General features: G+C 37.6%; 1 long non-coding RNA gene across 2 annotated transcripts in view; it reads right to left on the bottom strand.

Moving 5' to 3' along the window:
• Nucleotides 1–27720, bottom strand: part of LOC118000848 — a 290116-nt gene that overhangs the window by 57503 nt on the left and 204893 nt on the right. The window contains exons 3-4 of one of the 2 annotated variants that reach the window (XR_004676580.1): nt 26780–26923; nt 25428–26259 (exon numbers count right to left, since the gene is read on the bottom strand). This is a non-coding gene — a long non-coding RNA (uncharacterized LOC118000848). Of the gene's footprint in view, nt 1–25427; nt 26260–26779; nt 26924–27720 lie in introns of those variants that run through there. The other variant, XR_004676581.1, reaches the window with a different exon arrangement.

The raw sequence follows: 27720 nt of genomic DNA, 5'->3' as shown, positions 1-27720 counted from the left end.
GATAGATAGATAGATAGATAGATAGATAGATAGATAGATAGATAGATGATAGATAGATGATAGATAGATAGATAGATAGATAGATAGATAGATAGATAGATAGATAGATAAAAGCAAAGGCAAATTTGGAGCACACACCAAAATAGAGTCAGGTGGAGACTTCATGAAAGAGAGAAGGCAATGTTAGTCTAGTGGTAGTGGAATAAAAATTTTTTTAAAAAAATATGACCTTGTATATCAAAACACCTAACTCCTGAAAGTCAAAAAGAAGTTGGCTCAAAGGTACAGGAAACCTAAGATGGAAATCTGGATAGGGTCCCACTTGTGGGGAATTAAAAGCACTTGCTGGTGAATAAAATAAGGGAAAAAACAGTGGAAAATGAAGATACAAGTAAACAAAGAATTACTTACTAAAAAGACAAACCAATTTTCTTCATAAAATGTGCCTTTTATTAAAGAAATTACAATTCATTATACCAACAGAAGAGGGTGCTCTTGAACTAGAAAAACTAGTAAGTCAATAAATGGCCTCATACCTGTCTTGGTAGATTTATTTCTTTTTGCTAATCTAATAAAGTATAAGACATTTAAAATAAATAGAAAATAGCTGACAATAGCCATAAAGAACATTATAAAAAGAAAATGGATAATAAGAATCAAAATTTTTATGTTAATGAAAATTCTAAAAAAAAGACCATAAAAAGTAGGAAAACTGAATTAAATACCATTAAATAAGCATTCACATATATTACGAAACCCATCCTAATCAGAAATTCAGAAGGGGATGGGGAAAGGAATGTGAGAAGCACACTCCAGAAAGAGACAGAAGAAAAAAATCATCTCAGGAATGAAGACTTAACTAAAAGCTGACCAGGATAGACTAGAATCAGTGGAAAATATAACACAGGGGGAAATGTATTTAAATAGTTAAGAGTATAAAAATAAAATAGAAAAACAATCAGAGAAAGTGATAGCTATAAAAGATAGGCAAAGATGATCTCACATACATATAATTGGAGTCCTTGAATAAGACAGGCAAAGTGATGGAATAAGGATGTTATTTAAAGTTATAATTTAAAAAACTTCCCACATGGTGAACTCAGAGAAATATCCTGGTAAAACTCAGACTTTAATGATAGAGACAAAAATCTCTGGGCCTTTAGGCAAAAGGATCAAATAAACTACAAGGAAACAAAATCAAGTTGAAATCAGAGTTTGTGAAAGCAAAATACAAAGCAAGACAACTTTGGCGCAAAAATGTTTAAAAAGCAAGAGCAAAACATGTGAGTTGAAGACTTTATATCTAGACAAGTTGTCACAAGTTGTGGTCAAGTGCCACAGCTATGTAAGAACAGTTTGAAAATGTGAGAACTTAAGGAGTACTGTATTCAAAAATATAACTAGAAGGTGAGCTTTATCTAACCGAAAGAAGATTGAAGAAACCCAGGCACAAGGATTGATGTTATATATTGAATATATTTTAGTGTAGGAGTATAAATAAAGGGTAGAGGAAGATTATGTAAGCATTACATGTTCTGACAAAATAGAAATAAACCAACCTCTCACAAAAATAATAGGAGAGCAGGGAGAGAAGGTAGAGAGTAAAATAAACTCATTGCTGTACAGATATATGGGCAGTCAAAATATATCATTTAGAGTTGACAAACCAAACAGTAGAAGCCTCAGGGAAAAGCTGACTATTCTTTACAAAAATACATTGGAGAAGCTATAACCACTAGGAGAAAAGAAAAATCCTTCTAAATACCAAAGAAATAGCAAAAAGTGATTAAATATCACATAGAGAAATACAGTAAATATAAATAATACACATAGTAAATATAACATAAAATAATATTACAGACCTTAACCAGGATATATTGTTAAGTGAAAAAAACAAGTGCAAGAAATGTATACAATAATGTAGCATTTGTGAAGAAATATGGGTGAAAAAAGAATAAAGATACATAATTTTTACAAAAAAGAAGTGCAAGATGGATGTACCAGGACTTAATGAAAATCATTACCCATCAGGGGTAGGTGAGACTGGGATGGAATGGATAGGATAGGAATGAGACTTCTTTGAGCTTACCTTTTAATTTGAACCATGTGAAAGTTTGTGCATATACAAAGATTAAAATAAGTTTTTTTTTTAATGAAGAAAATAAACCATAAAACTAAATACAAGTAGAAATAAATTAGCCTTTTTGTCAAAGTGATAAGGTAACCATACATATATCATTGATTTGAGTAACTCTGAACCTAGTACTCTGACTATCCACTTATAATTATATTTTAAAGACAAAAACATTTGCAAAGAAATATTGAACTTCACATGTTAATTTTCTTTTTGGTGATGAGATTTTAGTAATCTAAAACAATTTGTATATATTATTAGAGAGCAAATTATTAGGTATACTGCTACTATAGTTAGAAATCAGAGTTCTCTGTACAAATATGGAATAGAGAAAGGCAAAGAACCCTGTGGTATTGCATTAAATTGTAGAAGAATGTGAGGTCAATGAAAAAAAAAATTGAAAGGCCTGAATATATTGAATGCTGATGGGAAAGAAACAATAAAAGGGAAGATTAAAATAGAGGAGAAAAGGAATAATGGATAAAGCAAGTTCCTGAAGGTGTGAGAAAAATGGGATCCTATATTTAGGTAGACACGTCAGACTTAAACAGGAGAATGGATACTTCATTTACTAAGGCAGGAGAGAAGATAGAAAGGACAGGGACAAATACGTATAAATGTATGTGTTTGGGGCAGGAAGCTCAAAAACTTCTTGAATAATGGCTTTTGTTTTCTCTGTGAAGCAGGAGACAAGGTCATGTGCTAAGAGTGGGGGGTGATGTGGTAGTATAGGTGTTTCTAGGAGAGCAGAGATTTGTAATCCAGTATGGAGAATGGGATAGAGAATTGACTGAAATAACATGGAAGGATTGCCAGGCAGCACTGTGGATCTTGTTGGGGATGAAGACCATTAATTTGCATTGGCATTAATGGATGTGTTTTTATGATTTTCTTCAGCTGTGTTCTTCAGCCTTAAATATAGATAGGGTAGACATGTGGATTTAGTCCAGGACTGGGGTTTCGCTGGTTCAGAGCAACTGGAAGAACAGCAGGTTAATGTTATTGAGAATGTTGGCAAGAAAATGTTGATATAATAAACTATGGATTCTTAGATGGATAGAGAAGGAAGTGAAGACAGAAAGGTGCCCATAGGTAAAAGTAGAGCCATCAGGTGTTTGTTGTATTGAAGAATATGTATTGAAGAATTATGAAGTGAAGGAGCTAGAAGGAAAGGGTAAGAAGTTGTGATAAAAAAATGAGATAGTTGAATCTAGGTTTTCAGAGGTGAAGCAGTGATGCCACAATACAGGTTTATCATAACAGAGGATGACTGAAATAAAGTGGAGGAAAAGGTAACTGAAGATAAGAAGGTTCGGAAATTATGAAACTTGGATAATGCATGGACAGGATGTCACCCAGAATGATGGTGAAAATGGCATGAAAAGGAAGACCATGTCAGGTGCTGCAGTGTTTAGTAAATATGAGGGGGTTGTCCATGGAATCCACGGGTACTCTGAGTACAAGGGAGGGTGGAATATGATATGGCTGGAGAACTTGGACCTCTAAGGAGAGGGAGATTTTACACAATTGGTTTGAAACACTACCAGATGCAGAGGACCTGAACTCTGCTTCCTCATTCTGAGACACCAAGGGTGTAGACAGCCACATTCTCCATTTGGGGAGACCTAGAGAGAAGCAGTGAGTGTCGCAGAGTAGAGTGAGGTTTCAATTAAGGCAAGAAGTTGGAGCGAGTTCAGTGGCAGGGCCAGGGACTGAGGGCTTCAGGAAGCATAATGAAAGTATTAGGAATGGGACAACAAGGTCAAGAGAAGGCAGTCACAGAACACTATCGTAGTGCACATCTCTAATTGGTTTCGTCAGAAGAGAATCACGGTAGGCTATTTCCAGTTCTCCAAACATAGGTAGGTTCTCAATGACTTATAGAAGGAAAGGCAGACTAAAACCTATAAGACTTAACAAGTAGCAGTGTTCAGTTACACATATACCTGCATCCTTTTATGATAAGTTTACTATTAAAAAATAAAATTTTATTTTCCCACTAAAAATGCATTTAAAGGAAGCAAATATTATAAAGCCCAATGTGAAGATTAAAATGGAATTTAATGTAAAACCTGAGCTGGTAATTGTCCCTAAAGTATTATCTATGGATATATAGGATGACTTTATTTCAAAATTATCATGGCCAGTGAAATTAAATGGACTCTGGGTTAGAAAATTGACTTCCAGAAAATGAGTCATAAAGTCAGAACTCAATCTCATAGTAACAAAAGGCCACAGAACTCCTAGCAATCTATAAAGCTGTAACTAGGAAACTCAGAAGTAAATAAACATCTTGGGAAATTGGGCCATACAGTTAAAAAAACAGAAAAGTAATGAAAGCACTGAGAGAAAATTTTGAGGCAAAATAAACATTCAAATGATTTGCTGTACTGCACAGGTCAGATTGGAAACAGGAAATGATGTTCTGTGATACAAGTACTCTGTGATACACATATTTATAACATATACATCCAAATATATACATATATTCACACACACATATATACACATATGTATCATATGTATATTCTACATATAAAAATTGCGTATATATATCCAATTGCTGTTTTAGAAAGAAAGAACTTTGGCAGAGCACATGGCAGTAGCAGCCAAGAACTTCTCAGAGATTTGTTAATGAGACAATTCCTATTTTCTGACAGAAGGGTTTATTTAAAAGGTCTTTATGAACATTTACCTTTAGTAACATCTTTACATTTTAGAAATATCAAATAATTGGTGTTTTTAAAGCCAAACTTCTAAAAAAATCCAGTATAGTTAAAAAACAGTGTTACATTAGTTTCAGGTGTACAATACAGTGATTCCAAAATTCTATGTTACTCACTGCTCATCAAGATAAGTGTATTCTTAAACCCCTTCACCTATTTCATCCCACATCCCCTTTGTAATCATCAACTTGTTCTTTATAGTTAAGAGTCTGTTTTTTTTTTTTTTTTGGTTTGTCTTGTCTTTGTTTTGTTTCTTAAATTCCACATATGAGTGAAATCATATGGTATTTATCTTTGACTGACTTGTTTTACTTAGCATTATACTTTCTAGATCCATCTATATTGTTGCAAATGACAAAATTTCATTCAATTTCTGAGTAATATTCCACTGTGTATACATACCACATTTTTTTCCATTCATCTATTGGTGGACGGACACTTGGGCTGCTTCCATATTTTGGCTAAAGCCAAACTTTAAGAAAAAAATACTGTAGGACTACATAAAAACTTTGTGTTCTTGAAAGTAGTTCTCTTACAAGGATTAATATTATGCCATATGAACCTTATATTTATGAATTTAACATGCACGAATATAGGTACAAAAGTTTCTTTAGTTCTAAATAATTTTTTGTAGTTTATTATCAACAAAATGTCTTATCAAATACATTATTAGTATATGCTCCTTTATTTCTACTTCCTTCATTCAACAAATGATTTTTAAGTGCCTACTCTGTACCAAACACTGTTTTAGGCACTAGGTGGGGACCCCCATCTTGAATGCTGATAATATAAGAAGGTGATACAAGGTCTTTGTGAATAATCTCTCTCTTGAGTTCCAGATCCATATTGTCCTCATCAGACACACACACTTGGAGGTTCCCTGGGCCCCTCAAGTTCACTGTCTAAAAGTGAGCTCAGTGTCCTATAGTCCACACCCCCATTCTACCAGTGAAGTCTGATTTTCTCCTTGTATTCCTCCCTCACCTGTAAAAAAGTTTCCAAAATATAAACTTACTATGCAGTGCTATTGAAACTCTCCACAGCTCTCATGCCTGCAGCAATATTTCACAAATATCCCTATGAAAGTCCTAAAAAAGCTAATAACCAGTAACGAGATTAAAGCACTGATCAAAAACCTCCCCAAAAACAAGAGTCCAGGGCCTGATGGATTCCCGGGGGAATTCTACCAAACATTCAAAGAAGAAATAATACCTATTCTCCCGAAGCTATTTCAAAAAATAGGAACAGAAGGAAAGCTTCCAAACACATTCTATGAGGCCAGCTTTACCTTAATCCCCAAACCAGGCAAAGACCCCATCAAAAAGGAGAATTTCAAACTGATATCCCTGATGAATATGGATTCCAAAATCCTAGCTAATAGGATCCAACAATACATTAAAAGGATCATCTACCACGACCAAGTGGGATTTATTCCTGGGATGCAGGGTGGTTCAACATTTGCAAATCAACCAATGTGATAGAACACATTAATAAGAGGAGAGAGAAGAACCATATGGTCCTCTCAACTGATGAAGAAAAAGCATTTGACAAAATACAACATCCTTTCCTGATTAAAACTCTTCAGAGGATAGGGATAGAGGGAACATTCCTCAATTTCATAAAATCCATCTATGAAAAACTCACAGCGAATATCATCCTCAATGGGGAAAAGCTGAGAGCCTTTCCCTTAAGATCAGGAACGTGTCAAGAGTGCCCACTCTCACCACTATTGTTCAACATAGTACTAGAAGTCCTAGCAACAGCAATCAGACAACAAAAAGAAATAAAATTTATTCAAATTGGCAAAGAAGAAGTCAAACTCTCTCTCTTCTCAGATGACATGATACTTTCTGTGGAAAATCCAAAAGACTCCACCCCCAAATTACTAGAGCTCATCCAGCAATTCCGTAATGTGGCAGGATACAAAATCAATGCACAGAAATCAGTTGCTTTCTTATACACTAACAATGCAACTGTAGAAAGACAAATTAGAGAAACAACTCCATTTACAATAGCACCAAAAACCATAGGATACCTTGGAATAAACCTAACCAAAGAGGTAAAGGATCTATACTCTAGGAACTACAAAACACTCAATAAACACTGTTAAAATGTCTATGCTACCCAGAGCAATCTATACCTTCAACACCATCCTGATCAAAATTCCAATGACATTTTTCAAAGTGCTGGAACAAACAATCCTAAAATTTGTATGGAATCAGGAAAGATCCTGAATCACTGAGGAAGTGTTGGAAAAAAAACAAAAAACAAAAAACAAAGCTAGGGGCATCATGTTGCCTGATTTCAAGCTCTATTACAAAGCAGTGATCACCAAGACAGTATGGTGCTGGCACAAAAACAGACATATAGACCAATGGAATAGAATAGAGAGCCCAGATATGGACCCCCAAATTTATGGTCAAATAACCTTCAATAAAGCAGGAAAAAATGTGCAATGGAAAAAAGTCTCTTCAATAAACGGTGCTGGGAAAATTGGACAGCTATATACAGAAGAATGAAACTCGACCATTCTCTAACACCATACACAAAGATAAACTCAAAATGGATGAAAGACCTCAATGTGAGACAGGAATCCATCAAAATTCTAGAGAAGAACATAGGCAGTAACCTCTTTGACATCGGCCACAGCAACTTCTTTCAATATACATCTCCAAAGGCTAGTGAAACAAAAGCAAAAATGAACTTTCGGGACTTTGTCAAGATAAAAAGCTTCTGCACAGCAAAGGAAACTGTCAACAAAACAAAGAGGCAACCCACAGAATGGAAGAAAATATTTGCAAGTAACACTACAAATAAAGGGTTGGTATCCAAGATCTATAAAGAACTTCTCAAACTCAACACCCAAAAAACAAATAATCAAGTCAAGAAGTGGGCAGAAGATATGAAAAGACACTTCTCCAATGAGGACATACAAATGACTAACAGACACATGAAAAAATGTTCATCATCATTAGCCATTAGGAAAATCCAAATCAAAACCACATTGAGATACCACCTTACACCAGTTAGAATGGCAAAAATTGACAAGGCAAGAAACAAGAAGTGTTGGAGAGGTTGTGGAGAAAGGGGAACCCTCTTACACTGTTGGTGGGAATGCAAGTTGGTACAGCCACTTTGGAAAACAGTGTGGAGGTGCCTCAGAAATTAAAAATAGAGCTACCTGATGACCCAGAATTTGCACTCCTGGGTATTTACCCCAAAGACAGAGATGTAGTGAAAAGAAGGGCCATATGCAGCCCAATGTTCATAGCAGCAATGTCCACAATAGCCAAACTGGAAAGAGCCGAGATGCCCTTCAACAGATGAATCGATAAAGAAGATGTGGTCCATTATACAATGGAATATTACTCAGCCATCAGAAAGGATGAATACCCAAGTTTTACATTAACATAGATGGGACTGGAGGAGATTATGCTAAGTGAAATAAGTCAAGCAAAGAAAGTCAATTATCATATGGTTTCACTTACTTGTGGAACATAAGGAATAGTATGAAGGACTTTAGGAGAAGGAAGGGAAAAATGAAGGGGGGGAATCGGAGGGGGAGACGAACCACAAGAGACTATGGACTCTGAGAAACAAACTGAGGGTTTTAGAGGGGAAGGGGGTGGGGGGATGGGTTAACCCGGTGATGGGTATTAAGGAGGGCACGTACTACATGGAGCACTGGGTGTTATATGCAAACAATGAATCATGGAACACTACATCAAAAACTAATGATGTACTGTATGGTGAATAACGTAACATAATAAAGTAAAATAAAATTAAAAAAAGAAAGAAAGTCCTAAAAAAGAGTGAAGGTCAGTAAGCCTGGAGGAAAGGGAGCACAGGCCAAAATGACCAACAAGCATGAGATATTTTCCAAAATCTCATAATTTACCTTTATTACTCGTAAAATTTACATATTAACGCACAGCGTGTCTTTATTTTTCCTTTAAGATGTTTTAAATTATTACCCTTTAATTTTTCTCACTTGAGTAGAACTTTCCCTCCCAGATATTTGAGTACAATTGATTTCCTAGGCAAATGGCCAAATATATCTTCTGGCTTCATGCACCCCTGAACACATGCCCTAGTTAGAAATGCACAGACCTAGAGGATAAAGCTCAGACTACCCTGTACAGCATTCATGAAGGACACTATAGTCAAATGGTTATAACATGGGCTGTGGAATTTAATTGCTTATATGAATCCTGATTCTGTTGTTTGCTAGTTGTATGATCTTGGGTGAGTTATTTAATCCCTCTAAATTCATGAAACAGGGATTATAATAGTACCTGCTTTAGATTTGTTATTAGGATTATTAAATGAAACAAGGGCTCAGCCTGGTGCCTGGCCCATATTAAATGCTCCATACATGTTTATTCATGTTACAGCTCCAAGGAACAAATTGAAAATTCTTGTACATGCCATGCTATCTCATGTTGATCTGCTTTGGTCTAGAATACTCCCATAATAATGTATCATAATACTGTAATGGGCCATACAAATTGTTCCACTAACTTCTCTAAAGGAGAAAGAAAAGCCAGCAATCCTGTTAAAACATGGTAATTTTTTTTTTATGTCATTGTGTAAAAGCCACCCATTCATCATCAACACAGAAAATCAAATTGTGAGCATTTTCTCTTGGGAGAGGTTGAACGAATGTCATCAGGATTGCAGTATTTGATGCTACAGCTGAGGATGACAACTCTCAGCTCATAGGCCCATGCACTCTGTGTTTTTCCTTACGTCCTCCAACTTTATTAAGCTGCTGAATTTCTGCTTGCTCTTTCCTTCCCATCCTTTTTCCATCTTTTTGCTGTTGAATAGCTGCCTTTTTAAAAAAAAAAAAATATTGTTATGTTAATCACCATACATTACATCATTAGTTTTTGATGTGTTCCATGATTCATTGTTTGTGTATAACACCCAGTGCTCCATACAGAACATGCCCTCTCCAATACTCATCACTAGGCTAACCCATCCTCCGACCCCCCTCCCCTCTAGAACCCTTAGTTTGTTTTTCAGAGTCCATCGTCTCTCATGGTTTGTCTCCCCCTCCGATTTCCCCCCTTCATTCCTCCCCTTCTATCTTCTTCTTCTTCTTTTTTTTAACATATATTGTATTATTTGTTTCAGAGGTACAGATCTGGGATTCAACAATCTTGCACAATTCACAGTATGTGCTATGGTGAGCGCTGCCTTGTTTTTGAAAAAATATATCTATCTATCTATCTACCATCTATCTATCATCATCATCTATCTATCATCTATCTATATACCATCTATCTATCATCATCATCTATCTAATCTATCTAATATAGTTCAACTATTCATGCATCACCTGCTTCCTGGAGCCTTCACTGATAGTATACGATAATGCTGCATTGAAATAAATCCCCTATTAGGAGACTTCAGCCTGAGAAAAGCTCAGCTTAGCTAAATAATGTTGGCATTTCCAAACTGTGAACCTCAATGTTTATGCTCCTTTACACACTTCAGTTATAGATGTATATTCCAAATGCACACTAAATCTTGGGGCCTCACGTGGCTCAGTCTCTGTAAAGAATCACACACAAAGAAGCATGGCTGGACAAGCCAAAAATGATTTCATAATATATTCTAACTTTACTTTTCTCTCTCAACCAAACAACAAAGGGGACTCTACTTCAGAGCAACTCTTCTCAGAATTTTCTCCATTCTTCTATTTTCTTACACTTCACATTATAAACTCATATTCCAGAGCTGCTCAAATACTAGCTTTCAAAATGCTCTCGTCAGCTTTAGTTCCATGTGACTTTTCTTTTTCTCCCTACTTCATTCTTTTTCCTTAAGCAGTCTGAGTTAACTCCTTTATCCCTTCATTCCCTGCTACCTTTCCTGTTTCTTCTTTCTCCCTATTTTTACAATTTTGTGTCTCTAAAGGTGTCAAAAAGTTAAGCAATCAGGTTAGCAAATACTCTTCTTTAGTTAAAAGGAAGACATAGGTGACTAGAGAAATTGAGAATTGAAGGAGTATTAGAAACCTGGTCCCCAGCAGCACACTTATTTGTTCCTTCACTGGACTGGGAGCTCCTTGAGGGAGTGTCATATTTATCTTTGTGTCTGCAACACCCAACATAGGGCCCAGCACAGAATAATACTCAGTAACTGTTGGATAAATGTTGAAAATTATTATTTTCTATAAAGGACTTCTTAAATAGAAACTCTTAAAAAATGAACTTGGTTTAATCTGTAGTACAACCAAGAAGACAATTAAACTCTGAGAGTTTTTAAGAGATTCTAAATCTCCTTACCCAAAGATTATTTGTGTGATTTTAATTGGCCATAGTGGTCTTACTACTTAGTCTCTTTCCTCTTGTCTGTCTATATACCTGTGTCTGTGGTATGCCTGATTATAAGTCACCATATGTAAACATGAAAGAAGGATTTTAGTTGATGACTTGCCCCAACTTTGTGAAAAGTGGAATTATGGCTCAAGTTTAGATTCTTTGAATTCTGAGTTTGGTCAAGTTTTAAAAGTAGAAAAACCCTGTATGAATTAGAACCATCCAAGGTCGACAAGGCTGCCCTTTACTACAGACATAGATGCAAAAGAACATGGTCAATTCTTGCTTTCCACTTCCCTCTGGTCTCTTTCTTCACCTGCTGTACTACCTGGATAGACCTTTTCCCTTCCTTTTCTCTGCATCTCTGTGGCTACAGTTTCTTTAATATTCAATATTGAAGACCTTCCAGAAGAAATAAGCATGTGATGCTGTATGGTGAGAACATTATAGAAACATTTTATTATTTAATTAGGCCAAAGCTCTTTAGCCATCTTCAAGCTCAAGCATTATCTACTGATTTAACTGAACAAACATATATACAGTGCATGTGATAGAATAGAGGAAAAAATGGGCTCCTTGAGGAGAGGGACTCTTTCATTTCTCTTTATATCCCTAATCAATAGTCTAGTGCTTGGCCCACAGCTGCCACTCAATAAATACTTGCTGAATGAAAGAGTAAATTAAATTTAATCTTACCTTCATGGAGCAGATAATATAATACTAACCACATTGGAATTGGTATAGGCAATAATAGAAGTGGAGTTACAGTGGGATGGGAACAAAGAGGAGGAGGAGATGAAAGATTGGCATGAAAAATGTTCTTTAACTTCCCATATTATATGCCCAAGTTCAACAGCAGCACTCATAAAATGAAAAGCCCTGTAATATATTTATCTGCCAAAAATTTGATTGCAGGTTGCTGTTCAGAGAAGGAAACTAAAATTAGAAAGAAACTGCCTGCGTTTTGATATGAAGGAAGAATATAGTTTTTACAACATACTTACGGGAAAAACCAAACCCAAAAGACAGAAGCAACCTCCATTCTCCTAAGGCACTGGGTGGAGGATGTTTAACTAAATGAGGTTCTTATGCAGATTATAATGACAGTACAGAAAGAAGAACAAAACAGGGTAGAGTGAGATGATGTATGAAAGGAAGAAAAATGATCAAAATTGACAACTCTTTTGTTCAGAAGAAATGCCTTTAGTTTTTCACTTGAATGCCTGCAAATTACCTTCTCAGAAGATATTTAACCCATATTTAATGCAATGAAACAGATAAAAGAGGCTCTCCTGTCTCAAACTTTTTGTTTGTTTGTTTAAAACTTACTCCTCTGCTCATTCATTTCTTCCCTCATTTAGATCCTCTAGTACATGTGACTCTCTTGGAAGAAACTTTGGACCTTAGGACAGGTCTCTGAGAGATGTGTGAACCATTCTAATCCATTTAGATGAAATGAAGCAGTTTTTCCTAGGTCTAGTTATCCAATTGCTTTTGGTGTTGGAAACAGTTTCACATTTTAATGATATTGACATAATCCATGCTGAATCATATTGACAGAATATTATGATTTTTACTTCTCTTCACTGTGATCAACTCTTTCTGGTCAAAGTGGCAATAACAGGTGAGATTTATTTGGCTACTTTATAATAGACTCGTACAACTAATCATGCAAGATAAAACATTAACCTTAGGCTTAAAACAATTACTTTTTTTAGATTACTGAGAAAAAAGTGTAATAAAATTTTTGATAATTCTTGAAAGTATCTTAAACAGAGAATTAAGACATCTCCCAAGCTTAAGCTTGGGTGTATTGGCTCTGGAATGCACTGGTATCACTTTTTTTCACTCTGACTTTTGGATATTAAAAATTTCTCTCTCTCTTTTTTTAGACAGGGAAGGAGAGAGAGGGAGGGGGAGAGGTAGGGGAGAGGGAGAGAGAGAATCTTAAGCAGTCTCCATACCCTAGCATGGAGCCTGACCCAGGGCTTGATCTCACAACCCTGAGATGATGATCTGAGCTGAAATCAATAGTTGGACACTTAACTGACTGAGCTACCCAGGTGCCCCTTGAAAATCTCTTTTGCCTACCATCTGTAAAATATAATTCTCCAGTTCCTGGGCAAAATTCTCATCTTCAAGTTTACTGTTAAATAGAGGAAACTGTCTGAAATCTAGTAAGATGGGAAAGTGGATATGCTGGCTAATTATATAGTCTGGTGAATACCAAATACAACATATGTAAGCTGTCAAGTTTCAAGTAAGTAGAAATGTAACAACATTTCTTTGGTTCAGAGCTGTTGCGATCTTTTGATGGCTGCTGCTCAGGCTCCTCTCCGTGACCAGACTTCACCAAACTGCCATCCCTTGAATATACGCTACATTCTCATATTCCTTTCCTTTTTACATACTCTCCCTTTCTCCAGAAATACCTTTCCCTTCTTTCTGTTTAGAAGTGACCTCTTGTGTGAAGTCCTAGTTCCTGCACCAGAATCTCTCCTAATCCAGCTATTTGATCTGTTATACTTCCATAACATTTTTTGTAACTATTTTTTATTGTGATAAAATAGACGTAACACAAAATTTGCTGTTTTGCCCATTTTAAATGTATAGTTGCATGGCTTTAAGCACACTCACAACATTGTGCAACCATCACCATCACCTACTCCCAGCCTTTTCCCATCTTCCTAAACAGAAACTCCATACCCATTTATTTTATTTTATTTTTTAAAGATTTTATTTATTTGACAGAGAGAGACACAGCAAGAGAGGGAACACAAGCTGGGGGAGTGGGAGAGGGAGAAGCAGGCTTCCGGTGGAGCAGGGAGCCCGACGCAGGGCTCGATCCCAGGACCCTGGAATCATGACCCGAGGCGAAGGCAGATGCCTAATGACTGAGCCACCCAGGCACCCCTCCATACCCATTTAAACAGTAACTCCCCTTCTCTCCTCTTAGCCCTCCGCAACCACCACTCTACTTTCTGTCTCTATGGATTTGGTTACTCTAAGTACCACATATAAAGTGCAGTCATAGAATATTTGTCCTTTTGTAATTGGTTTATTTCACTTAGCATAATAACCTCAAGATTTACCATGTTATAGCATGTGTTAGAATTTTCTTTCTTTTTAAAGATGAATCATACTCTGTTGTATGTATAGGCCATGTTTTGTTTAAGCATTCATGTACTGATGGACAATGGGTTGCTTTTACCTTTTGGTTATCGTGAATAATGATGCTATGAATGTTGTACAAATATCTGTTCAAGTTCCTGTTTTCAATTCTTTTGAAAATATACCCAGAAATGGAATCACCAAATCACCTGATAAGTCCATTTTTAATTTTTATACTGCTTTCCATAGTGGCTGTACCACTTTACATCCCACCAGAAATGCACAAAATTCCAATTTTTCCAGATCCTTGCCAAAATTGTTATTTTCTATTTTTTTTAAATAATAGCCATTCTAATTTGTGTGGGGTGGTATCTCATTGTAAGTTGGACTGATTTACATTTCCCTATGATTAGTAATGTTGAGCATCTTTTCATGTACTTTTTTGGCTATTTGCATAATTTCTTTGGAGAAATTATGTTCAGAGGGCAGAAAGATGGTGGAGGAGTAGGGGACACTATTTCAACTGGTCCCTGGAATTGAGCTGGATATCTACCAGACCACTCTGAGCACCCACGAAACCAGCCTGAGATGTAAGAAGATCTGATCTCTACAAACAGAATATCGCAGGCACTTGGTTTTGAGGTATGAAGCAGGGAGCCGTGATTCTGCAGGCAGATATCAGAGGATAAACGGCAGCGGGAGGGTGCCTGGCTGTGGGGATCCTACACCGCCAGTGAGTGACAGCCTTGCGCGCTGTGGACGGGGCACAGACTCTCAGACCAGTAGCAGCAGGGAAAGGACTTTAGGGCAGCCCCCGGGAGGGAAACCTGGAGCGGCAGGGTCGCATGCATGAACTGGGAGCGGCTGGTGGGGTTTAGAAGCACAAAGGGCAGAGATGAGCCCCGACCTGGAGGCTGGACTGGAGGCGCTGCAGAGGGGTGCACACCCAGGATGCTGCAGTTTATAGCAGCAGAGACAGAAATGGAGACAGTGTAGCCTGGAGAGCTCACTGAAGAACAGACTGCGATCTCTCTGCTCTGAGGCAGAGGGTTGGAAACGGTCTCCTCTGCTCTGACTTGTGGAAGAGAGGCGGAAAGCCGCTAGGGAAAGCCACCAGAGAACAAAAGCCTCAAAGACTGATTCCCGCTGAGCCCATTCCCCACTACAGGGGGACAGGGCAACTCCGCCCAAACAGGGTTGCCTGAGTAACAGTGCGGCAGGCCCCTCCCGCAGAAGACAGGCTGGGAAAACAAGAGGCCAGCAACCCTAAGGTCCCAAGAAAACAGGTGCATCTTGCTTAGGTTCTGGTCAATAATTTGGACTCTATACATTCCCTCAAACACCCATCAACAGAATGACTAGGAGGAGGGACCCCAAAATAGAAAAGACTCAGAGATTATGACTTATGCTGCAAATTTACAAATGGATGCAGATATAACCAAGATGTCAGAGATGGAATTCAGGCTAGCAATTGTGAAGACAATGCTAGAATGGAGAAATTAATTAAGGGCAACATAGAGTCTCTAAGGGTAGAAATGAAAGGTAAATTGGCAGAACTTAAAAATGCTATAATTGAGATCCAATCCAATCTAGATAATCTAACAGCTAGGGTAACTGAGGCAGAAGAGCAAATAAGCGACCTGGAAGACAATATAATAGATAAAAAGGGAAAAGAGGAGGCCAGGGAAAAACAATTCAGAATCCATGAAAATAGAATCAGAGAAATAAGTGACACCATGAGGCGTTCCAATGTCAGAATAATTGGAATCCTGGAGGGAGTGGAGAGAGAGAGAGGGCTAGAAGATGTATTTGAGCAAATTCTAGCTGAGAACTTCCCTAATCTGGGGAATGAAACAAACATTCGAGTCCTAGAGGCAGAGAGGACCACTCCTAAGATGAAAGAAAACAGGGCAACACCCCGGCATGTAATAGTAAAACTTGCAAATCTTAGAACCAAGGAAACCATCTTAAGGGCAGTTAGGGGGAAGAGATTCCTTATGTACAGAGGGAGGAACATCAGAATAACGTCAGACCTATCCACAGAGACCTGGTAAGCCAGAAAGGCCTGGCAAGACATATTCAGGGTACTAAATGAGAAGAACATGCAACCAAGAATACTTTATCTAGCAAGGCTTTCATTTAGAATGGATGGAGAGATGCAGAGCTTCCACGACTGGCAGAAACTGGAAGAATATGTGACCACTAAGCTGGCCCTGCAAGAAATATTAAGGGGGGTTCTATAAAAGGAGAAAGACCCCAAGAGTGATCTACAACAGAAATTTACAGGAACAATCCATAAAAACAACAGCTTCACAGGCAACATGATGACAATTAATTCATATCTTTCAATAATCACTCTCAATATGAATGGCCTAAATGCTCCCATAAAACGGCACAGGGTTGCAGATTGGATAAAAAGACAGGATCCATCCATATGCTGTCTACAAGAGACTCATTTTGAACCTAAAGATACATCCAGACTGAAAGTGAAGGGATGGAGATCCATCTTCCATGCCAGCGGACCTCAAAAGAAAGCTGGGGTAGCAATTCTTATATCAGACAAATTAGATTTTAAGCTAAAGACTGTAGTTAGAGACACAGAAGGACATTATATCATTCTTAAAGGGTCTATCCAACAAGAAGATTTAACAATTGTAAATATCTACGCCCCCAACATGGGAGCAGTCAACTACATAAGTCAACTGTTAACCAAAATAAAGCGTCATATTGATAACAATACATTAATTGTAGGAGACCTCAATACTCCACTCTCAGCAATGGACAGATCATCTAAGCAGAAAATCAACAAGGAAACAAGAGCTTTGAATGATACATTGGACCAGATGGACCTCATAGATATTTACAGAACATTCCACCCTAAAACAACAGAATACTCATTTTTCTCAAGCACACATGGAACTTTCTCCAGAATAGACCACATACTGGGTCACAAATCAGGTCTCAACTGATACCAAAAGATTGAGATTAATCCCTGCATATTCTCAGACCACAATGCTTTAAAACTGGAACTCAATCACAAGAAAAAAATTTGGCAGAAATTCAAACACTTGGAAGCTAAAGGCCACTCTGCTCAAGAGTGTTTGGGTCAACCAGGAAATCAAAGAAGAACTTAAACAATTCATGGAAATTAATGAGAAGGAAAACACATCGGTCCAAACCTATGGGATACTGCAAAGATGGTCCTAAGGGGGAAATACATAGCCATCCAAGCCTCACTCAAAAAAATAGAAAAATCCTGAATTCACCAACTAACTCTACACCTTAAAGAACTAGAGAAAAAGCAACAAACGATGCCTAAGCCATGCATTAGAAGAGAAATAATTAAAATTAGAGCAGAAATCAATGAATTAGAAACCAGAAACACAGTAGATCAGATCAATGAAACTAGAAGTTGGTTCTTTGAAAGAATTAATAAGATTGATAAACCACTGGCCAGGCTTATCCAAAAGAAAAGAGAAAGGACCCAGATTCATAAAATTATCTGAGATCATGACTAACACCAAGGAAATAGAAACAATTATCAGAAATTATTATCAACAACTATATGCCAATAAACTAAGCAATCTGGATGAAATGGGGCCTTTCTGGAAACCTATAAGCTGCCAAGTCTGAAACAGGAAGAAATTGACAACCTGAATAGGCCAATAACCAGTAACAAGATTGAAGCATTGACCAAAATCCTCCCAGAAAACAAGAGTCCAGGGCCTGATGGATTCCCTGAGGAATTCTACCAAACATTCAAAGAAGAAATAATACCTATTCTACTGAAGCTGTTTCAAAAAATAGAAACAGAAGGAAAACTTCCAAACTCATTCTATGAGGCCAGCATTACCTTAATCCTCAAACCAGGCAAAGACAACATCAAAAAGGAGAATTTCAGACCGATATCCCTGATGAATATGGATTCCAAAATCCTCAACAAAATCCTAGCTAATAGGATCCAACAATACATTAAAAGGATCATCTACCACGACCAGGTGGAATTTATCCCTGGGATGCAAATCAATCAATGTGATAGAACACATTAATAAGAGGAGGGAGAAGAACCATATGGTCCTCTCAATTGATGCAGAAAAAGCATTTGACAAAATACAACATCCTTTCCTGATTAAAACTCTTCAGAGTATAGGGATAGAGGGAACATTCCTCAAGTTCATAAAATCCATCTATGAAAAACCCACAGCAAATATCATCCTCAATGGGGAAAAGCTGAGAGCCTTTCCCTTAAGATCAGGAACACGTCAAGGATGCCCAATCTCAGCACTATTGTTCAACATAGTACTAGAAGTCCTAGCAACAGCAATCAGACAACAAAAAGAAATAAAATTTATTCAAATTGGCAAAGAAGAAGTCAAACTCTCTCTTTTTGCAGATGACATGATACTTTATATGGAAAACCCAAAAGACTCCACCCCTAAATTACCAGAACTCATCCAGCAATTCAGTAATGTGGCAGGATACAAAATCAATGCACAGAAATCAGTTGCTTTCTTATACACTAAGAACGCAACTGTAGAAAGAGAAATTAGAGAAACGATTCCATTTACAATAGCACCAAAAACCATAGGATACCTTGGAATAAACCTAACCAAAGAGGTAAAGGATCTATACTCTAGAAACTACAGAACACTCATGAAAGAAATTGAAGAAGACACAAAAAGATGGAAAAATATTCCATGCTCATGGATCGGAAGAATAAACACTGTTAAAATGTCTATGCTATCCAGAGCAATCTATACCTTCAACACCATCCCGATCAAAATTCCAATGACATTTTTCAAAGTGCTGGAACAAACAATCCTAAAATTTGTATGGAATCAGAAAAGACCCCAAATCACCAAGGAAATGTTGAAAAAGAAAAACAAAGCTGGGGGCATCACGTTGCCCGATTTCAAGCTATATTACAAAGCTGTGATCACCAAGATAGCATGGTACTGGCCCAAATACAGACATATAGACCAATGGAACAGAATAGAGAACCCAGATATGGACCCTCAACTCTATGGTCAAATAATCTTTGACAAAGCAGGAAAAAACATGCAATGGAAAAAAGACAGTCTCTTCAATAAATGGTGCTGGGAAAATTGGACAGCCACATGCAGAAGAATGAAACTCGACCATTCTCTAACACCATTCACAAAGATAAACTCAAAATGGATGAAAGACCTCAATGTGAGACAGGAATCCATCAAAATCCTAGAGGAAAACATAGGCAGTAACCTCTTTGACATCGGCCACAGCAACTTCTTTCAAGATACATCTCCAAAAGCTAGTGAAACAAAAGCAGAAATGAACTTTTGGGACTTCATCAAGATAAAAAGCTTCTGCACAGCAAAGGAAACAGTCAACAAAACAAAGAGGCAACCCACAGAATGGGAGAAGATATTTGCAAATGACACTATAGATAAAGGGCTGATATCCAAATTCATAAAGAACTTCTCAAACTCAACACCCAAAAAACAAATAATCAAGTCAAGAAGTGGGCAGAAGATATGAAAAGACACTTCTCTGAAGAAGACATACAAATGACTAACAGACACATGAAAAAGTGTTCATCATCATTAGCCATCAGGGAAATTCAAATCAAAACCACATTGAGATACCACCTTACACCAGTTAGAATGGCCAAAATGGACAGGGAAAGAAAGAAGAAATGTTGGAGAGGTTGTGGAGAAAGGGGAACCCTCTTACACTGTTGGTGGGAATGCAAGTTGGTACAGCCACTTTGGAAAACAGTGTGGCGGTTCCTCAAAAATTTAAAAATAGAGCTACCTGATGACCCAGCATTTGCACTCCTGGGTATTTACCCCAAAGACACAGATGTAGTGAAAAGAAGGGCCATATGCACCCCAATGTTCATAGCAGCAGTGTCCGCAATAGCCATACTGTGGAAAGAGCCTAAATGCCCTTCAACAGATGAATGGATAAAGAAGATGTGGTCCATATATACAATGGAATATTACTCAGTCAATCGAAAGGATGAATACCCAACTTTTACATCAATATGGATGGGACTGGAGGAGATTATGCTAAGTGAAATAAGTCAAGCAGAGAAAGTCAATTATCATATGGTTTCACTTATTTGTGGAACATAAGGAATAGCATGGAGGACATTAGGAGAAGGAAGGGAAAAATGGGGGGGGGGATTGGAGGGAGAGATGAACCATGACAGACTATGGACTCTAGAAACAAACAGGGTTTTAGAGGGGATGGGGGAGGGGGTTAGCCCGGTGATGGGTATTAAGGAGGGCACGTACTTCATGGAGCACTAGGTGTTATACGAAAACAATGGATCATGGATCACTACATCAAAAACTAATGATGTATTGTATGGTGACTAACGTAACATAATAAAATTAAAAAAAAAAAGAAGACATACAATCAACTAACAGACACATGAAAAAATGTTCAACATCAATAGCCGTCAGGGAAATTCAAATCAAAACCACAATGAGATATCACCTTACACCAGTTAGAATGACTAAAATTAACAAGGCAAGGAACAACAAATGTTGATGAGGATGTGGAGAAAGGGAAACCCTCTTACACTGTTGGTGGGAATGCAAGCTGGTACAGCCACTCTGAAAAACAGTATAGAGGTTCCACCCAGCAATTGCACTCTTGGGTATTTACCCCAAAGATATAGACATAGTGAAAAGAAGGGGCACCTGACCCCCAATGTTCATAAGCAGCAATGTCCACAATATCCAAACTGTGGAAGGAGCCAAAATGCCCTTCAACAGATGAATGGACAAAGAAGGTGTGGTCCATATACACAATGGAAGATTACTCAGCCATCAGAAAGGATGAATCCATCCACCGACATGGATGAAACTGGAGGGAATTATGCTAAGTGAAATAAGTCAAGCAGAGAAAGACAATTATCATATGGTTTCACTCATATGTGCAAAGTAAGGAATAGCATGGAGGACCATAGGGGAAGGGAGGGAAAACTGAATGGGAAGAAATCAGAGGGACAGATGAACCATGAGAGACTCTGGGAAACAAACTGAGGGTTTGGAAAGGGAGGTGGGTGGCAGGATGGGGTAGATGGGTGATAGGTATTAAGGAGGGCATGTGTTGTGATGAGCACTGGGTGTTATACACAACTGATGAATTGTTGAACACTACATCAAAAACTAATGATGTACTATGTTGGCTAACTGAACATAATAAAATAAATAAACAAATAAAAAAATTATGTTCAAGTCTTTTCCCTCTATTTTAATTGGGTTATTTGTTTTCTTGCTTTTGGGTTGTAGGGTTTTTATATATTCTGGATACCTTATCAGATACATGATTTGCAAATATTTTCTCCCATTCTGTAGATTGCCTTTTTACTTTCAATACGTGAAAGTTTTAAATTTTGATGTAGTCCAGTTTATCTATTTTTTTTTCTTTTGTTGCCTTTGCTTTTGGTGTTATAGCCAAGAAATTAACAAGTCTAATGGCATGAAGACTTTCTCTTAAGTTTTCTTCTAAGAGTTTTATAATTTTAGCTCTTACATTTAGGTCTTTGATCCATTTTACTTTTTGCATATGATGTAAAGTAAGGGTCCAACTTCACCTTTTGTACATGTATATTCAGTCTTCTCAGCACTCTTTGTTGAAAACTCCCATGACATCTTGCACATGTATTTATAATTATGCGTTTTCCTCTCTGAAGTAATGTGCTCATAAACTGGCTGTCATGCAGGGGCAGGGGTAGCATGGAGAGAAGCCTTGATTTTTTTTTTTTTTAAAGATTTTATTTATTTATTTGAGAGAGAGAGAATGAGAGAGAGCACATGAGAGGGGGGAGGGTCGGAGGGAGAAGCAGACTCCCTGCCGAGCAGGGAGCCCAATGCGGGACTCGATCCAGGGACTCCAGGATCATGACCTGAGCCGAAGGCAGTCGCTTAACCAACTGAGCCACCCAGGTGCCCGAGAAGCCTTGATTTTCAGTATTTGCTGATTTCTCTTGTGTTAATACTCTCACCATGGCCAAATTTAAACTACTAACATGATGACATCACTGAACATGGAGTTAGGGGTACAAGCTTGCAATTATTATTTTTTTTTATTTTTAAAGATTTTATTTATTTGACAGAGATACAGCGAGAGAGGGAACACAAGCAGGGGGAGTGGGAGAGGGAGAAGCAGGCTTCCCGTGGAGCAGGGAGCCCGATGTGGGGCTCGATCCCAGGACCCCGGGATCATGACCTGAGCTGAAGGCAGATGCTTAACAACTGAGCCACCCAGGCGCCCACTTGCAATTATTTTGCTTTGTATTTCTAGCACCTGGCTTATATTAAATACTCAAATCTCACTTGTTAAATTTTCATTTGACAAATATTTTTGAGTGCTTTCTGTGTGCTGTCACAGTACTAGGTACTGTGAATGCATAATGATGGGGGAAAAAAAAAAACATACATGGTTCCTACTACCTTGATACACCTTACAATCTAGTAACAAGAGAAATAATACAGAAGTAAATCAGAAAATGACTAATAATTACCCATCAGGATAAGTAAGATGAAAGAAATAAATAGGGTATAAGATGGAATTGCTTAAACAGTCCTCTCTAAAGGGAAGGAATTAGAAAAAAAGCAAGCATGGTGCTTTCATACATGGAGAGAATGAACTGATTATGCAAAATGCCAGTGATGAACACTTTGGGTAGAGGGAAAGAACCTGTGCAAAGGCCTTAAAACAAACGACCGTGGCCTCTGAGAGAAGTTTAAGGGAGGCCATGTGTGTGGGATACAGGGAGATGGGGAGAGTGGCCCACAGTGAGGTTGGAGAGGTTGGTGGGGGCCAGAACATATATGGTCTTGGAAACCACTTTTGGGCAGTAGGAGTTTATTTGAAGGGTAATAAAAAGCCACTTAAGGGTTCTAAGCAGAAAGCAGGCATAATTGGTTTCTAAAAGTGTATTTTTCTGGCTCTGTGTATTAGTTGAAAGCCATCGCTGAAGCAAGGGTGCAGTAATAAAGTTTTGAAGGGCTGCAGATGAAATCTGGATATGAGAGGGAAGAAAGGGAAAAGTGGGTATATTTGAGACTTTATTTTGAAGATAAAACAGAGAGGACTTTATGATTTATTAGATGTCAGAAATTAGGGGGTGAAGTGTCCTTTAGTCAGTAACTCTGGGAAAAAAAGTTGGAAAATAAGCAGTTCATTCTTTTTAAGAAGTTCCCAGCCCTGAGCTAGGCACTTAGAGTTACATAAAAGAGGTGACTGACACAGTCTTTATACATAGAAATTCATACTCTAGTGGCACCAAGACTTGAAATTGTAATAACCAGAGTATACAAAGTCATAAACTAATATTCTATTTGAGGTGGAGGGGTATAAGTGTACAAAGAATTCTGGAAAAAAAAAAAAAGATCCTAGTAGGTTGGAAGTTTCATGGGGAATGAAGTCTCTGAAGGAAGTACAAGACTCAGCTGGGCAGACAGGAAGAGCCAGAGGCCTTCACAAGTATGGGAAACTAGAACACCACAGAATCTGTCAAGATGGATATCTATGAAGCGGAGAGGAAGACAGCTAGCCCACTACACAGTTGCTGGATGGAGATCATTGGAGGATTAAAGGGAAGTGGCATCAGGATCATCAGAGCTTTTAGTACTTAATTTACAAAATGCTTTCCCTTAATTTATTTTATTCGATCCTCATCATGAAATAGGTAAGGCAACAGGGTTATTTCCTCATTTTATAGGCTGGAGGTGGGATATTTAAATGGTGAAGAGTTTCACCCAAGTTTACATGGCCAGAGGTTGAATTAGAGCTAGGACCCAAACCTTCTCATTCTCTTAGCTCTTCTCTTTTTACTACAAAACTTATTTTGCTGTGGAAGAATCAAAATTAGTGGTTTGGCTGTGTGTTTTGTTTTTTGGGGCAGAGGATTATGAATGATAAAAAAAAGAAGACTATACTGATTTCATTTAAAATTGAAAGCAAGGTCAAGTTTGGGTTTCAGGATATTGATCATGTTTACTTTCAGAGTCATGTGGAATACATAATTTTTCTCTCTAGCACTATTTGGATACCAAGAGTTTCTAAGTTAGGAGGGGTTTTTAGGAAAAATGAAACAAGACGAAACCAGAGAGGGAGACAAACCGTAAGAGACTCTTAACCTCAGGAAACAAACTGAGGATTGCTGGAATGGTGGGGGGTGGGAGGGATGGGGTACCCAGCACTGTGTATTGTGTAAGACTGATGAATCACAGACTTGTACCCCTGAAACAAATAATACATTATATGTTAGTAAAAAAAATTTTTTAAATTAAAATATAAAATAAATGGATTAATAATAAAGCAACTAAAAAAACAAACTAATGCAACAAAAAAGAGGGCTTTTTAAAAATAATTAATTAATTAATTTGACAGAGAAAGAACATAAGCACTAGGAGCAGCAGACAGAGGGAGAGAGAAAAGCAGCCTCCCTTCTGAGCAGGACCCTGGAATCATGACCTGAGCCCAAAGCAGACACTTGACCAGCTGAGTCACCCAGGGCCCCTCTAAGTTAAGAGGGCTTTAACATTTAACCCCATCATGACCCATGCACTTATGAAACCACTACTAAAGAAACAAAACAAACCTTGTCATGGAGATTTCCTTTTGAATTAACTGCATAATTTGGTAAAGAAAAAAAAAAAAAAGAAAGAAAAGAAAGCTCCGGGCTACTACGTTCAGCTTCCACAGATTTTACTAGAATGACTGAATGGCTAAAATATGATTTTTATAATTTCCTGATTAGTTCATTTCTCTTCTCTCATTTGACTACATGGTGGTTTCCATAAAGATTCTGAAAGCATTTTGTAGACATGAGTCTTTTCAAGAGGATGGTGGTCAAAATCAAACTCTAGAAAACTGAAAATACACTTTGCATGGTGACCATGTCTCTGTAAGATTAGAATCTCAGTACTTTCTCTATGGAAGCTTAGTGTATGGGTCTGAATTTATTGGGCATAGTACTCTACTATAAAATAGTGTTGTCTGTGAGTGGCTCATATGTGTGTGTCTATAAGAATCATGCTTGCTTTGTTTAAATTCAACAAATATTTATTAATATTAAGAGGAGCAAGCCCTATGCCATGGACACAGAAAACTCTTAATCCAGCACAGAGTGTGATGAGTATAGTTGGCATGAGAGATACACAGCTATGGAAAACTGAAGAGGTGAGGAGGGAATACTTTAGACATTTAAGCAGAATCTAGAAGAATGGGTAGGACTTTATCAGGTAGAGATGGAGATAGACATACTTAGCAGGAAACAGCAAAGACTAAGGCCTGATGTGAGAAAGAGATAAATGTATTTGGACTTATTATTAGGAATATTATTACTAGGAATAATAACAGTTTATAGATTTATTGGGTACAGGTTGGATGGTGGAAAGTAATGTTGCAAAAATGTTTAGGTCAGATTTAAAAAAGTGAACTTAATTTGGTAAGGAATATGTAACCATTGAAATATATGGAATAACAGAGTGACAAATATCACAGGGGCTTTAACATATAGCTAGGATTGGAGCAGGGAAAAATCAATTGCTATAGGATTGTCTAACAGAGAACTCTAAGAATCCAAATTAGCAATAACAAGGCTCGAGCAAGGATAATGACAGCTAAGAGGAAAGAGGGAATGTGTGTGATAGGTTATTTTTAGTGACAGTGATACATAGTTGATTAATGGTCAGCCATGGTTATTTCTGCCCTAAGTACATTTAGTCAGGCATTTTTACCTTTTATCAGTGCAAAATATTTTTTCTTTGCGTATACTTTTCTACTCTGGTTGCCATCCTGTATGAGACCAAACATGTCAGAAGCAAAGGTGGAACAGCTTCAGTATTTTCCTGTGCTCACTGGATTGATTTTGCTGACAATTTGCTTTCTCCTTGACTTGTGAGGACCTTCTGGAGATGTGGAAAGGAACAGTCTTAACTGGTAAGAGGCCATCCTATAGTTAAGATTACATAAGCAGAAAGGATTAATCATATGTATAGAAAGCCCTGAGACCAGTGCAGGAAATTCTGAAGGAAATCATGACATGAGAGAAAGGTCCAGAAATCAATTCCAATACTCTACCTCCTCATCCTCTGTAAGTCTGGTGTCTCTAAACATATCTCAAGGCCCAGCACACCCTTTCCCAGGATCTTTATGAATCATTTAGACCAACACTCAGTGGTTCAGATCATCAGTCACCCAGTATTGACCCAGGCTTGATAAGCTTCTTCTGTCTTGATTCTTGTGTTCAAAGCTCTATTCTAGTACCCTTTTTGGTACCCTCATTCCCCCTTAGCCGTGGACCCTAACTTATTCTTGTTTGTCTTCCTGAGTCCCTGACTTTGAATGTGAATGCGGGCTCCTGACATATCACCTAATAAGTAACCTACTGGATAGCCAGAATCACCCACCCTGCTTTTCCCGAAACTCTTCTTTTGCCACTATCTTAAGATGCCCAACTCTCATGCTCTCACCTTGCTTTTCCTGTTGCTTGGATTGTGAATGGAAATGCCATATTCTCCAGACCACCATATGGCTCCTCTGTCACTCTGCTTCCAGAAGGGTGGGTTTTCTCAACTCTAAGCCATTCTGATGTTACTGGCTTTGCCTGATGATTCCTGAGTTCAAAGAGAGAAAAGAACGTTTTAAGAAGTCAGGCCCAAATGAGGAACTATGGAGGTAAGGAGCAGAGTGCTATGTGTGAGAGAAGAGAAATATGCAGACTTTGCTAACTTTCTAATTTGCTCATTTTTCTTAACATAGGAGGCTCAAACTTCAATCACTTCTCTAGATAAGAAATGAATACTAAATAATTTTTGTTGTTCTTTTACTTTATTAAAAATAAACTAGGAGTATATTTTTATAGTAATATAATTTGTATCACAATAATCATTATGACTCAATATATTTTCTTGACTTAGGACTGTAAAAGAGATTCCTTCTCTCCAATGGTAGGGATAGGGATCGGGAGTGGTGGAGAATATCACTTGTGTGGATGTGATGTGATTACCATAAATCTATGCACACTCTACTTACCTCTCCTTGATCAAGTAGGTATGTAAGTTTTTTCAACATTTATAGTAGTTATGCAAGTTGTCTGCATTATGTATAGAGTAATGACTGTAAGTGATGTTTATGTGTGTGTGGACTAGCGTTATTTTTAAGGAAAAAATATTTAACTATTTGGAGCAGACTAGTCAAAAACTAGTTGCCTTCTTCTTTCTTTAAAAGGAGGAAGAAACCACTCATCCCTAAGTGTGGTGCTGAACCAGATCATCCCTCAGATATCCTTCTAGCTAGATGTTTTTATTTTCTCCAGAAGTTTTCTAGGTGAAGATGTTTACAAATAACTTATTTTGTTTTTCTCTTTGAGGAATGTAGAAACCCAACCATGTTTCTATTGTAGGAATCAAGA

This window comes from Mirounga leonina, unplaced genomic scaffold (genome assembly GCF_011800145.1).
Source record: "Mirounga leonina isolate KUSES-001 unplaced genomic scaffold, KU_Mleo_1.0 Mir_53, whole genome shotgun sequence".
Classification (NCBI taxonomy): Eukaryota; Metazoa; Chordata; class Mammalia; order Carnivora; family Phocidae; genus Mirounga; species Mirounga leonina.
The sequence above is the reverse complement of the archived record's forward strand: the minus strand, read 5'-3'. Positions and strand labels throughout refer to the sequence as shown.